This window comes from Budorcas taxicolor, chromosome 10, assembly GCF_023091745.1.
Source record: "Budorcas taxicolor isolate Tak-1 chromosome 10, Takin1.1, whole genome shotgun sequence".
Lineage (NCBI taxonomy): Eukaryota > Metazoa > Chordata > Mammalia > Artiodactyla > Bovidae > Budorcas > Budorcas taxicolor.
In genome coordinates, this window is record NC_068919.1 from 21892374 (window position 1) to 21907376 (window position 15003).

At 39.7% G+C, this 15003-nt stretch overlaps 1 non-coding gene across 1 annotated transcript; it reads right to left on the reverse strand.

The window, feature by feature from the left end:
* Positions 1-14720: 14720 nt before the first annotated feature.
* Positions 14721-14793, reverse strand: TRNAR-ACG (transfer RNA arginine (anticodon ACG)). Its single transcript has one exon. It is a non-coding gene; the product is annotated as a tRNA-Arg (tRNA).
* Positions 14794-15003: the final 210 nt, after the last annotated feature.

Consider the following 15003-nt stretch of genomic DNA (forward strand, 5'->3'; position numbering starts at 1 on the left):
CCTGTCTCCTGTACAATGTTAGGTTTCTTTAATTTTTTTTTGAAATAGGTCATTCCTCCCACTTTTTTTTTTTTTTTACTAAAATTAACTTTCTGAAAAATCCAAGCCAGTTACCTTATAGAATGTCCCATTGTCTATTTCCTGTGGTGGCGTAGTTGTTCCTTTCCTGTCCAATAGAGTAGCCACTAGCCATAAGTAGCTATTTAAATTTAATTAAAGTGAAATAAAATGAAACTTTCAGTAGGTTGGTGGTTAGTATATTAGTGTAGACAGATAACATTTACATCATTGCAGAAAATTCTATTGGACATAGTGCTATAAGCCTACATTTCCTGTAAACTGGAAGTAGGGCTTCAGGCTTTATTAGATTCACTTTAAACATTCTTGCAAAGAATACTTAATAGATGATATTACGTACTTCACATTACATCACCCTAGAGCCACATCAGGTCAGAATATCTCACTATTATGCTGAGTTTGATTCTTGGTTAAGGTGGCAACTGCTGGATCTCATAGATAAAAGCACATTTTCCTTTTGTAGCTAGCATCTGGAAATGAATATCAATAATCTCAAAACAGTTCTTCCTGATAATTTACTATGGCATTCAGCATTTCCTCATTTAATTAGGTGTTCATCTTGAACCATACTAGATTTAGGTATTTGAAATAATAGAGATAATAATGAAAAAAAAATGGACCCTGTCCTCAATATTCATAACCTATAGACAATAGTAGACACACAAAAAACACCTAAGGATATCAGGTAACAGAAAGTGCAAATAAATGTCACTAAAACCCAAGAGAATTGAATCAGGAATCATAAGGCAGAGCCGTGGTAGGGAAAGGCAGATTTGATTTGGATTTGTACAGGCAAGTTTGGGATAGAATTCTGGAAAAACTGACAAAGATGAAGAAAAGGGAAGGAGTAGTATGTGAAGGCATGCAGTTAGGAATGAGCAAATCATGTACCAAAGAAAGCCTTGTTTGTCATCTTACGTGAATAAAATTCTAGAAACATGTCCCATGGCTTCAATCAAAACTCTGGAAAGCTGGTGTTGGAGAAATGTTTAGATACCCAACCACCTGAGAAAGCAAACTGGCTTCTAAGGCAGTCGTTCCCAGCCTAAGCTCCCTAAATGGCATGGGGATGGACAGTTAGGTGTTTCTTCTGTTTCTAAAAGCCTGATGAAAATCGAACATTTGCCTGCCACAGTGCTGCATAAGCTACTTACAAAAAATCTTCATAAGCTGAAAAACAAAAATACTGTGCTTTGAAAAAAAATTTTTTTTAATTCAAAACAAAAGTACACAGGGACTTCCCTGGTGGTCCAGTGGTCAAGAATCTGCCTTGCAACAGAGAGGCGTGGGTTTGATCCCTGGTCTGGAAATCAAGATTCCCACATGCCCCAGAGCAGGTTTAGCTAAACCTGTGCCCTATAACTACTGAGCCCTCAAGGATCTCGCGTGCTGCAACTAAGACCCGACACAGCCAAACAAATAAATAAAAGACGTGTACAGTGTAAAAGACTGAACCACACCCCCCAACACACACACACACCCCATTACTCCTATCCACCTCCTTAGAGCAACCAATTTGGTGCATATAGCACCAGACTTTTTTCTAGAAATATGCAAACAAACGTACAGAATTATTAGCCCATATCACTGTTTAAGTATGGCTGTATCATAATTTAACTTCCCTTCTTGATGGATATTTAGATTGTTTCCAATTTGCTCTATTACAAAAATGTTTCATTGGATACCATTGCATATGTATCTTGCTCAAGTGCCTTTGCTTTTTTTGGTATTATAGTAAATTGGTATATTAATTCTAGCTATTTCATGAAAAAGTAAATTAATTCCTGAGCTTATGAATGTCATTTGGCAGAAAAAGTCTTTCAAAACAGTTGCACGGTTTGAAGGGACACAAAGCGGGAAAGGGGCACAAAGAGTGTTCAGGAGCACTCTATGGTTTCTCTTGGCCCTTTCCTTCTTCACAGCGACTGGAGGTTAGTAGGCAGAAACTTCTCTGTTGTGGAGGTGAGAGGGGAGGGCAAGCAGAGGAGCTGAGTGAGAGCTGAGGGTTAGCATCTTGGACCTTCTTTGAACCTCTCCCCTTCACATTTTCGGAAAAGATTTGTCTTTGCAGTCTCTCCTTCATTCTCTCACACCTCTGTCTCTCTTGACTTGCCTTTTACCACATCTGATCAAGAACCAAGGAGTCAACTTATCATGAATGAGGTTACCAACCTGTAAAAAGAGTTTACCCTAAAGAATCTTTTATATTCTAGTGGCTGAGGTCCAGCCACAAAGTGGCTAAGGCCTGGTCTCAGAAAAGTACAAGTGAAATGTAGAAAAACCTAAATGTACTATGCCTGTTGAAGAGAGAATGTAAAGCAAACGCAAATGATTAACCCAGAGTTTGGAAGAGGGTTATCCAAAGAACAAGATCAGTGCTCTCCAGAGACTCCAGACCACCCAGCTGGAGCCAGGCCCTGAACCAGAAGATCTCCCCAGAATCCTGCCACCTTGTGAGACCTGTTGGCATGCCTGACAGGCACCCTTCCCCTGCCCCTGCCCCCCACACCACCACCACCACCCCCAGCCCCGACTCAGGTCCTTATTCTGTGTCCCTGCAAATGGTCCTAACTCTTCCTCCTCTTATACAACACTGCCAGGTTAATTTTTATGATTCTGATTTGCTATTCACAGGTAGTTCGTGATTTTCACTTCATGTTGTCATTTCTCTGTTGAACTATATCAGGTCACCCTGCTGCTGCTGCTGCTAAGTCACTTCAGTTGCGTCCGACTCTGTGTGACCCCATAGACGGCAGCCCACCAGGCTCCCCCGTCCCTGGGATTCTCCAGGCAAGAACACTGGAGTGGGTTGCCATTTCCTTCTCCAATGCATGAAAGTGAAAAGTGAAAGGGAATTTGCTCAGTCATGTCTGACTCTCAGCGACCCCATGGACTGCAGCCCACCAGGCTCCTCCGTCCATGGGATTTTCCAGGCAAGAGTACTGGAGTGGGGTGCCATTGCCTTCTCCCTACTGTGCACCAAACATAGCACACGTGGCTGAGCTGGGGATTCAAGCCCTCACGGTGCAGCTCCACTTTGCAAACTTTTCCCACCACACACATTTTCTATTCACCCTAAGCCGCCTCCCCAGTGGGCTTACTCACCCTTCCATGCTTTTCTGTGCTTGCTATGGTTCTATCTTCCTGGCTGGTTCTATCCTCTGCTGGAAAAATCCTATCATTTTGGAATCTCTAGTTCTGTTTCCCCATTATCATTCCAACTAGAAAAGGTCTCCGTGTCATTTTACATCCACTTCTTTAAGGTGCCTGTCATCCAGGCCTTGAATTTCATCACCCTATTGGGCAGCATGTTTAATCCTATCTACAATATCAGAGGGCTGCTGGTTGTAAAGCGTGTGTTCTCAGGCTTTGTGGAGTCCTTTACTCTCTCTGATTTTTAAGGACACCCAAAGAGATTTTATTTATGTGAAACTCTATGTATAGATATTTCTGATATTAAAAATTGAGAGACTATCATCAGTCTTTTCCTGAAGGATATCAGGGAAAAAAAATTATTTGGTTTTACTAAACATGGAGGTTTTTTTCAATATAATTCTTTGCCGAGACGGAGTTAGGCAGTATCTGAGCTCTAGTTAGTCACAACTGCTTTGATATTTAAATATGATCTTGATTAGATCTCAGTTTTATAAAAGCAGAACTCAATCCCTAGTGGCAAACATAGAACTGAAAAGTGCTCTATAAAAATTTTTTTTATTGAAGTATATGTTATATTAGTTTCAGGGATACACCACAGTGATTTATATATATATATATATATATATATATATATATATACACACATATATACATATGTAGTTTTTTAGTCTTTTTCCTTATATATTATTACAAAATATTAATATTTTGTAATATTATAAAAGTTTTCTGTACTATACAGTAGGTTCTTGTTGGTTATCTGTTTATCTCATAGTGTATATATGTGGTATAGTGTATATATCTGGTATATAGTGTATACCAGATACTATTTATATCTGATAGTGTATATATGTTAATCCCAAAGTCCTAATTTATCCCCTCCCCCCTTCTCCACCATAAGTTTATTTTCTGTTTGTAGGTCTATTTCTGTTTTGTAAGTAAGTTCATCTGTATTTCTTTTTTAGATTCCACATAAAACGATATCATATATTTGTCTTTCCAAAAGAGCTTTATGAACATGTTACACGGAAGGAGGCAGCAAAGAGGAAGGCTTAAATGGTTTTCTAATATTCCTTAAAATTTTATTTTCCCCTTCCTACTACAGATAAAATGCCACTGAGTAATATCAAGTAAATGAATTAAAAGCCTGTCTTTTTAAAAATTATATTTATTTATTTGGCTGCACTGGGTCTTAGCTGTGGCATGTGCGATCTAGTTCCCTGACTAGAGATCAAACCCTTGCCCGCTGCATTGAGAGTGTGAGTCTTAGCCACTGGACTACCAGGGAAGCCCAGGCCTTAAGAATGGGAACTTTTTATTCAGAAAAAGTTGAAGATAATTGCTGGAAGTTTACCTGAACATTATTTTAAAAACGATTTTAAAGACTGAAGAAACGAATACAATATAGAATGGTTTTAGTTGTCCTTGTTAGAGAAAAGCAAAGAAAAAAATCCAAGTAAATTACATTTGGCTTTGAAATGTGGTTTGACATTTACATGTTGAGATGATGTGTCTGACAGTCCAGACATTCACAATATTTAAGAAGCTGAATATTTTCCCGATCAAAAAAGGTTTCAAAACTGAGAAAACATGCACCCCAGTGTTCATTACCGTACTGCTTACGATAGGTAAGACATGGAAACAACCTAAACACCCATCAACAGAGTAATGGATAAAGAAGATGTGGTTCTTTCCAATATCCAGTAATATTAAATGGAAATATTACTCAGCCATTAGGAAGGATGAAATAAATGAAAATATTACTCAGCCATTAAAAAGAATGAAATAATGCCATTTGCAGCAACAGTGGACCTAGAGAGCATCACACTGAGTGAAGTAAGCCAGAGAGAGGAGGAGAATATCCTATGACATCCCTTACATGTGGAATCTAAAAAGAAATTATACAAATGAACTTGCTTACAAAACAGAAACAGATTTCCAGACTTCCAGAAGGTGCTTACAGTTGCAGGGGTGGGCGGGGGTGGAGGATGAGGGGCAGGGATAGTTAGGGAGTTTGGGATGAACATGTACACACGGCTATATTTAAAATGGATGACCAACAAGGACCTACTGTATAGCACATGGAACTCTGCTCATTGTTATGTGGCAGCCTGGATGGGAGGGGAGTTCATGGATACATGTATATATGGCTGAGTCCCTGCACTGTTCACTTGAAAGTATCACAACATTGTTTGTTAACTGGCTATACCTCAGTACGACTGAGCAACTTCACTTTCACTTTTCACTTTCATGCATTGGAGAAGGAAATGGCAACCCACTCCAGTGTTCTTGCCTGGAGAATCCCAGGGATGGAGGAGCCTGGTGGGCTGCTGTCTATGGGGTCTCACAGAGTCGGACACGACTGAAGCGACTTAGCAGTAGCAGCAGTACAAATAAAGTTTTAAAAAAATTAAAAATAAGTAAATAAATAAAAACTGAAAAAGTTAAAAAATTTTATCAATTCATTTAAAAAATAAGTCCATTGCATGTTAACATTAAATAATACATTTTAATTAAAAAACTGTATTTTCCAAATCAAAAAGAATGTATGAGAAGAGTGATATTGTTTTATATTTTTGCAAATCTCCTTGGTATCTGACTTAATAGAAGACAGCTGGATTCTCATATCTGCTTTCTGTTACAATAAGTGGCTCTGACTGAATAAAGTGTGTCAAATCTGGTCTCACACAGACATGGAGGAGATCCTCATACACTTCCTGAAAGAGTCTAAGAGAGCCCCAGGGTCCTTACACCACATTTGGGGAAACACTATATTGTAAAAGAAAAAGCAATGGGTTGAGAGTCAGAAGAAATGGATTCTTATTCTGGCTCTTCCTATATAGCTGAAGCATAACTTTGTTCAAAACACTTAACCTCAGTTTTCTATCTACAAAATGGGTATATTAATTACCCCACAAGAGTATGTCCTGAGCATTAGGTGAGATAATATATTAATATGTAAAGTACCCTCCATGTGGTAGAGCTTAATAAACATTAGTCTGTCCAGAGAAAGACAAATACTGTATAATCTCACTTATAGGTGAAATCTGAAAAGCAAACTCATAGGAAAAGAGATCAGACTTGTGGTTGCCAGAGGTGGAGAGTGGGAGAAGGCTGAGTTGGAGGAAGATGACCAAGAGGTACAAACTTCTAGGGGCTTCCCTGGTGGCTCAGTAGTAAAGAATCCAGCTGTCAACGCAAGAGACAGGAATTCAATCCCTAATCCGGGAAAATTCCACATGCCTCGGAGCAACTAAGCCTGTGGGCAATAACTGTTGAGACTGGGCACCCTAGCACCCATGGTCTGCAAGGAGAGAAACCTCCCCAATGAGAAGCCTGCACACCACAACTAGACGGCAGCCCCTGCTTATCACAGCTAGGAAAAAGCCTGCGCGGTCACGAAGACCCAGCACACACAAAAATACATAAATACGATTATATTTTAAAAAAGAGAAAAAAAAAGAGGTACAAACTTCCAGTTATAAGTCATTACTAAGGATGTAATATTGGAGAAGGAGATGGCAACCCACTCCAGTGTTCTTGCCTGGAGAATCCCAGGGGCGGGGGAGCCTGGTGGGCTGCTGTCCATGGGGTCGCACAGAGTCGGACACGACTGAAGCGACTTAGCAGTAGCAGCAAGGATGTAATGTACAACATGGTGACTATAGTTAACATTGCTGTATGATGTACAGGAAAAGTTGTTAAGAGAGGAAATCCTAAGAGTTCTCCTCTGAAGGAGAAACATTTTTTCCTTTCTTGTTTCTGTATCTATATAAGGTGATGTTAGCTCAACCTGCTGTGGTAATCATTTCACAAAGTATGTAAAGCAAACCATCATGCTGTGTGCCTTATACAGTGAGGTATGTCAATTATTTCTCAATAAAACTGGAAAAAAAATGAAAAACAAACAAAAAATCCAAAAATAGTAGCTTGTGGAGGAGGACTGTTAAGGTATTGCTATGAGAGTGACTGATGAAGATGAACAGCTAGAGGGTCCTACAGAGGAGAGAGACCTTTGATAGGTCTTCAAAAGAAAGAAGCAGAAAGACCAAGGAAAGATCACAGATTATATACATGTTGAAAAAAATGTTTCCCATATATTAAGAACATGCTTACTATAGAAAACTTGGAAAATACATTTTCTCTGCACATACTGAAGTTATTCTGTATCATGAACATTTCTCTATATGATTAAATTTTCTCTGACAACATTGATTTTAATGGTTGCTTAAGATTTCATTGCATGGATGATTTATTTGACCATACCCCTATAGGATATCCAAATTGTTTTACATTTTTTGTAATCACAGAAAAATGTCACACTAAGCATTTCTCTTAATGTCTCTGTCCTCAGTTCAGTTCAGTTCAGTTGCTCAGTTGTGTCCGACTCTTTGCGACCCCATGAATCGCAGCACGCCAGGCCTCCCTGTCCGTCACCAACTCCTGGAGTTTACTCAAACTCATGTCCATCAAGTCAGTGATGCCATCCAGCCATCTCATCCTCTGTCGTCCCCTTGTCCTCCTGCCCCCAATCCCTCCCAGCATCAGAGTCTTTTCCAATGAGTCAACTCTTCGCATGAGGTGGCCAAAGTACTAGAGTTTCAGCTTTAGCATCAATCCTTCCAATGAACACCCAGGACTGATCTCCTTTAGGATGGACTGGTTCGATCTCCTTGCAGTCCAAGGGACTCTCAAGAGTCTTCTCCAACACCACAGTTCAAAAGCATCGATTCTTTGGTGCTCAGCTTTCTTCACAGTCCAACTCTCACATCCATACATGACCACTGGAAAAACCATAGCCTTGACTACACAGACCTTTGTTGGCAAAGTAATGTCTCTGCTTTTGAATATGCTATCTAGTTTGGTCATAACTTTCCTTCCAAGGAGTAAGCGTCTTTTAATTTCATGGCTGCAATCACCATCTGCAGTGATTTTGGAGCCCAAAAAAATAAAGTCTGACACTGTTTCCCCATCCATTTTCCATGAAGTGATGGGACCAGATGCCATGATCTTAGTTTTCTGAACATTGAGCTTTAAGCCAACTTTTTCACTCTCCTCTTGTACTTTCATCAAGAGGCTTTTTAGTTCCTCTTCACTTTCTGCCATAAGGGTGGTGTCATCTGCATATCTGAGGTTATTGATATTTGTCCCAACAATCTTGATTCTAGTTTGTGCTTCATTCAGCCCAGCGTTTCTCATGATGTACTCTGCATATGTTAAATATGCAGGGTGACAATATACAGCCTTGATGTACTCCTTTTCCTATTTGGAACCAGTCTGTTGTTTCATGTCCAGTTCTAACTGTTGCTTCCTGACCTGCATATAGGTTTCTCAAGAGGCAGGTCAAGTGGTCTGTATTCCCATCTCTTTCAGAATTTTCCACAGTTTATTGTGATCCACATAGTCAAAGGCTTTGTCAGTCAATAAAGCGGAAATAGATGTTTTTCTGGAACTCTCTTGCTTTTTCCATGATCCAGCGGATGTTGGCAATTTGATCTCTGGTTCCTCTGCCTTTTCTAAAACCAGCTTGAACATCTGGAAGTTCACGGTTCACATATTGCTGAAGCCTGGCTTGGAGAATTTTGAGCATTACTTTATTAGCATGTGAGATGAGTGCAATTGTGTGGTAGTTTGAGCATTCTTTGGTATTTTCTTTCTTTGGGATTGGAATGAAAACTGACCTTTTCCAGTCCTGTGGCCACTGCTGAGTTTTCCAAATTTGCTGGCATATTGAGTGCAGCACTTTCACAGCATCATCTTTCAGGATTTGAAATAGCTCAACTGGAATTCCATCACCTCCCCTAGCTTTGTTCATAGTGATGCTTTCTAAGGCCCCCTTGACTTCGCATTCCAGGATGTCTGGCTCTAGGTGAGTGATCACACCATCGTGATTATCTGGGTCATGAAGATCTTTTTTTGTGCAGTTCTTCTGTGTATTCTTGCCACCTCTTCTTAATATCTTCTGCTTCTGTTAGGTCCATACAATTTCTGTCCTTTATCTAGTTTGTGAATATTGTCTAGGATAGCGTTCTAGAAGGAAAATTAGAGATGGTATGTCTTAAGGCTAAGATCAAAGGCTCTGAGTCAGTTGACCTAGGTTTGTACCCCAGCTAAACCGCTTCTTAGAGGGGCAAGTCACTTAACTCTCTAAGACTTAGTTCCTTTACCTATAGATTAACATTTCCTACATCACCAGGTTCTTGTGAATGTATAGTGCTTTTCATAGAACCTGACACAAAATAAGGGCTCAATAAATGTTAGCTGTTATTATTATCATCAATTGAATTCATATATTTATTACACATTTATTACACACAAGCAACTGGTCTGTTTCTAGACTATTAATTTAGCCTTTTTACTCTGTCTCTTCTTGTACCCACTGCACATCGTGGCCTTTTACTTATTCATACATTGCTTGTCTCATAAAGGGTCTGAAGTAATGGATTAAAAATGTAGAGCAAATTCCCTCTCCTTCCTCCTCTTTAAAAACTTTTTTCTTTGCTTTCTTGTCTGCTTTTTCTTAAAAGAAAAAAACACAAATGAACAGTGTGTGTATGTACGCTAAGTTGCTTCACTCGAGTTTTGACTCCTTGCAACCCCATGGACTATAGCCTACCAGGCTTCTCTGTCTATGGAATTCTCCAGGCAAGAATACTGGAGTAGGTTGCTATTTCTTCCTCCAGGGGATCTTCCCAAACCAAGGACTGAGCGTGCATCTCTTACGTCTACTGCATTAGCAGGCAGGTTCTTTATCACTAGCGCCACCTGGGAAACTCATCAGTGAATGGTAGAATCATTTAATAAAGTAAGAAAAGATTCCATTAGAATTGTGATTGAATGTAGAAAAAGTGACAAACTATTAAGAACTAACATCTTTATAAGATTCATTTTTTTCTAAGAACATGGCTTGTCTTTCCATTTTTTCAGTCTCTATCTCTCTCAGCAAAATTTTAGGTTTTCTATATATAGTTTCTTCATATTTTCCACTAAGGTTATAGCTAAGTATTTTATGGTGATATTATTGTTACTTCTGTGAATGGGAAAGAAACTAATCACAATAGCTAATGTATATTGAAAGCTTCCTATGTGCAGAAAGGTTCTAAATGCTTTACAATATTAACTAATTTAATGTTCATCATAGCTTTATGAGATAACTATAATTTACATTTTTGTTTTGTGGATGAAGAAACTGAGGCCAGAGGGGTTAGTTCACATGGTTAGTAAATGGATAAATAGGGCTAACCTCTTACCACCTGGCTCTACTGTCTATGACCTTAACTACCATGTTATTGGGATATTTTTATTAGTTATGTCTTTTAACTGGTTATTCTTAGTTTATAAGAAGGCTAAGGATATGTTTTTTTATATTTGTCTTGTATCAAGTTGTGTCTCTGAATGCTATTACTATTTCTCATCATTTTTGAATTGGTTCTCATGGATTTTCTATATACACAATCATATCATCTGCAAACAATGGTAAATTTGCCTCTCTCTTTCTAAAAGTTATAACTCCTTTTTAAAAATTTCCAGGCTTATTGTATTGGATTTTTTTAGAATAATATTAAATAACAGTGATGAGATAAGACATTCTTGTATTATTTTATATTTACATAAATTGTTGACTTCATACACATATATATGTGTTTATATATAAAGAATATTAAGACTATTAAGAATGTCTTAGAGGAACTTCCCTGGTGGTCTAGTGGCTAAGGCTCCACATTCCCAATGCAGAGGGCTGGGGTTCAATCCCTAGTCAGAGAACTAGATCCCACATGTGGCAACCAAGACCCAGCCCATCCAAATAAATAAATCAATAAAAATAGTTTTTAAAAAAAGAATGTTTCAGAAAATAGGATTTACTTACCATGTTCTCTTTGATGACTATTACAAATGATCAAGTGTTTTTCTTGTTTGCTTTATTTTTGACCTATCATATAAATAAATTTCCTAATACCTAACCTGTGTTAGTTCCTGGGATAAACCCTAACTGTTTCTGGTATATTATTATTATGTTACTATACTATGGACATTTATTGTTAATCTCAAATATTATAGGATTTTTACATTTATATTCCTAAGTTAGGTAAGTCTACAGGTTTGCTCTTTTGGAAAGGTCCTCCTTCTGACAGGTTTTGATATTAAGTATATTCTGGCCTCCTAAACAATTGGGTAGTTTTCCATCTTTTTCTATGTTCCAGAACAGTTTTTACTTTCTATTCATTTTGACAGATAAATACTGTATAATAGAGATGACAAGGAAGAGAATGCAAATTGGCACAGATTATTTTGCCTCAGTAACTCTGCTACTTTCATAGCTGGAGGACAGCCTTGATTGTGAAGAAGCAATTTGGAGCAGTAGGAGGGTCAGACGGGCCATTATTTTGGTGTTGAAGAGTGCGGCTGGCTGGGCAGGCACAGAGGTGAGGGAAGGTAGGCCTGGGGAGGGAGACCAGTGTTGAGGGAGGAGAGCCCAAGAGAAAGTGAAAGGAGAGTTTACAATTCACTGGCTGTGTTTAAACAAGGACAGAAAAACAGGAGCAGGTAGAAGGACTGGGCCTGAAGATGAGGAATGCTGGAGGATTATCTGGAAGGTGGGTACTCCTTTCCTTCCAGAAACGTTTCCAGAGCTCTGACCTGTTAGTCACTGGTTCCTGGAGAAAGCAACATTATTTCTCACCTACCAAATCTCTATCTTCCTTCCAGCAAAGGCCTACATGCTATAGCGTAACAGTGACTGACATACTTCTGAGCACAAAAGTTCAGCATGGAGAGCAGAGGAGAGGGAAGCAGAGGATAAGACAGAACTGATTAACCCTGACTTTACGCCTAGGCCGAGCCCTTTAAAAGGTTCTCTATTTCTTTTTCATTCATTCCCTTTTGCTCCTCTGTAGCTCATATAGACCCACAGTCTGTGCTGTTCTTTAAGACAAAGCAAGGTGTTGTAGGAGAAGTGGAGAGCAATGTGGTGTGGGATTACCTGGAATCGTTCGGCATCATGCTTGCCACACAGTAGAGACCATTTTGAATGAAAAAACAAAGACATCTCAGATGAATGAAATTCAGCCAGTCTAAACTTACTTTAAGGTCAGTCAGAAATTCTAGGCTCCTTTTAACACAAAACCTTTTGAAAATTATTTTCACTGATGACAAAACTGACATTACGATTTCATAGATTTTCCTCGCTCCTTTTCATCCATGGATGGGTTAGTTAACAATCAACAGAACAGCCACCAGCCAGCCTGACATCAGGAGGAAGATGCCAGGAACACAGATGGTCCACAGCCCAGATAATTAGCTTTTTCTGAAGACGAACATCTCATAAGTCTTCTGTGAATATAGAGTTTGGTTGGGCACAGCTGGGGCAGAGAACAACAAGCAGGCTTTCCCAACAACTCTTCTTCTTCTTATAATGTCGGCAGAGAATCACCCACTTCCCGTCAACTCCCTACTCATAAGATCTTCAGGGAAGAATTCAAATAAATACTGTAGACACTTCACCTTAAAGGAGGGAAAAAATAACTCCCTTCTCCTTAAGTGTGGAATGCACATAGTGACTTCCTTCCAAAGAGTACAGGATGGAAGGGGTTGGGGGGGGAGTGTAATTTTTCAGTGGAGAAACCTGATAAACACTAGTTCTACCAGGTCATAAAGTTCAATATTAACAGTCAAAAATTATGTTGATGGTATGTACTCTTGATATGATGTGATGAAAATGGCCACTTTACCTCTGTGATCTTCCTCCCCCAAACCCATAACCCTAGTCTAATGAAAAACCCCATCAGACAAATTCCAGGGAAGAGATGTCCTTCAGTATAGCTTCCCTGGTGGCTCAGAGGTAAAAGCGTCTGCCTTCTATCTGGGAAACCTGGGTTCGATCCCTAGATCAGGAAGATCCCCTGGAGAAGGAAATGGCTAACCCACTCCAGTATTCTTGCCTGGAGAATCCCATGGACAGAGGAGCCTGGTAGGCTACAGTCCACGGGGTCACAAAGAGTCAGACACGACTGAGTGACTTCGCTTTCGCTTTTCTTTCTTATACCTAACCAGTATTCCTCAAAACTATCAAGGTCATCAAAAATAAGGAGTACCTGAGAAACCGTCACAGCTGAGAGGAGCGTAAGCAGATCTGACAACTATATGTAATACGGTATCCTGGATGGGATGGTGGGACAAAAAGAAGACATTAAGCAAAAACTAAGAAAATCTAAATAAACTATGGACTTTAGTTAATAATAATAATACATCAATTCTGGTCCACCAATAGTAATAAATGTATCATACTAATGTTAAGATGTTAATAATAGAGAAAGCTGTAGGAAGACATGAGAAAGCTGGCTGTACTGTACTACCTGCTCAAGATTTCTATAATTCTAAAACTGTTTTAAGAAATAAAGTCTAGTAATAATACTAATAAGATAGGGATAAAAGTACCTCCAACTCTTAAGCTTCATAGGCATTTTCTCATTTCTTTAGTTTTCTAACCTTTATCTTTTGGGGGCACGCACTAAATACATTGCACCCAGGGCTCCTTATTGCTTATCCTATCCACACCCATTCCGTATTTCTCAGAACTCTGATCCCTCACGGGCTACGTCATCTCATCCAGTCTCGTGGCTAAAGTCTCTACCTCTCCTGGCGATTTCCAAATCTTGTCTGGCTCTGATCACTATTCCTCCAACTCTCTATTACACAGCGCCCCCTAGACGTCCAATTCAGCATTTCCAAACCCAAACCCTGATGCTCCCTAAAAGAGCTTCTCATTTCCTGTAGCACTCAAAGAGGCCAAAATCTTGGGCTTCAGCCGCAGACTTCCCTCATCAGGCTTCCTGTCCGTTGGTCACTAAGCTCTGTGACCTCCTGCCTCGGGCCTTTCGTATTGTGTTCTCTATCCATCCTCGCTGCCAGGCCCTCAACACCTCTGGGCGCTCGCCTTCAGGTTCTCTTTCTCCTCCCTATATCTTTCTTTGCTTCGTTCTTTTCCATCCCTGTAGCAGGTGTTCACAAAGAAAAATGTAGAAATTCTCTCGAAAGGAAAATGTTGAGATTCTCTCAGGTCTCCGCCAGGCTGTTCATAACTCCTCTCCACTGTAATTCCTCACCATGAGTTTTTTTTTTTCCTTCCTATCTTCAGTGTGTGTTTAGATGTTTATTTACTTTTTGTTTGTTTGAGATAAATAGAAAGGAATTGGTGGCTAAATTGCCACAATCTATTAAAAAATATACTAAGGCCCATAAAAGCCCAATTTAGTCATTACCTCAATTTTCTCAGAATTTTGAAGGACCTAAGTAGAGACACAAGAACCATCTTTGAATTAGGCAATGGAAAACGCTGACATAAAATGGCTGCAGAACGCAATAAAATTATGAGCTAAAAATGAGGGTAAGAGGAGATCATAAGGAAATTTAGAAAGGGAAGAACGGGATACTTTCAAGATACTGCTTATGACAGTATTGCATGGGATGCAACAAAAACACACGCGTCTCCCCGAGCCAGCCAGGAGTCGAACCTGGAATCTTCTGATCCGTAGTCAGACGCGTTATCCATTGCGCCACTGGCCCCGAGACGACTTTGCTGGCCCCAATGATGACACTTCAAGCTTATACTGCAGGGCTTCATGGGACGTGTAGTCTCTGCACGGAGTTCTACGAGTACCCGAAGCATTATGGGGGATTAAGTTCGTCGAGAATCAGACCCTGAGATTGGTGACTGTTCAGAAGCCTCGCCGTACGTCACTGTGAAGCCCGCGGATTGGCGAGAAGAGCCACTCC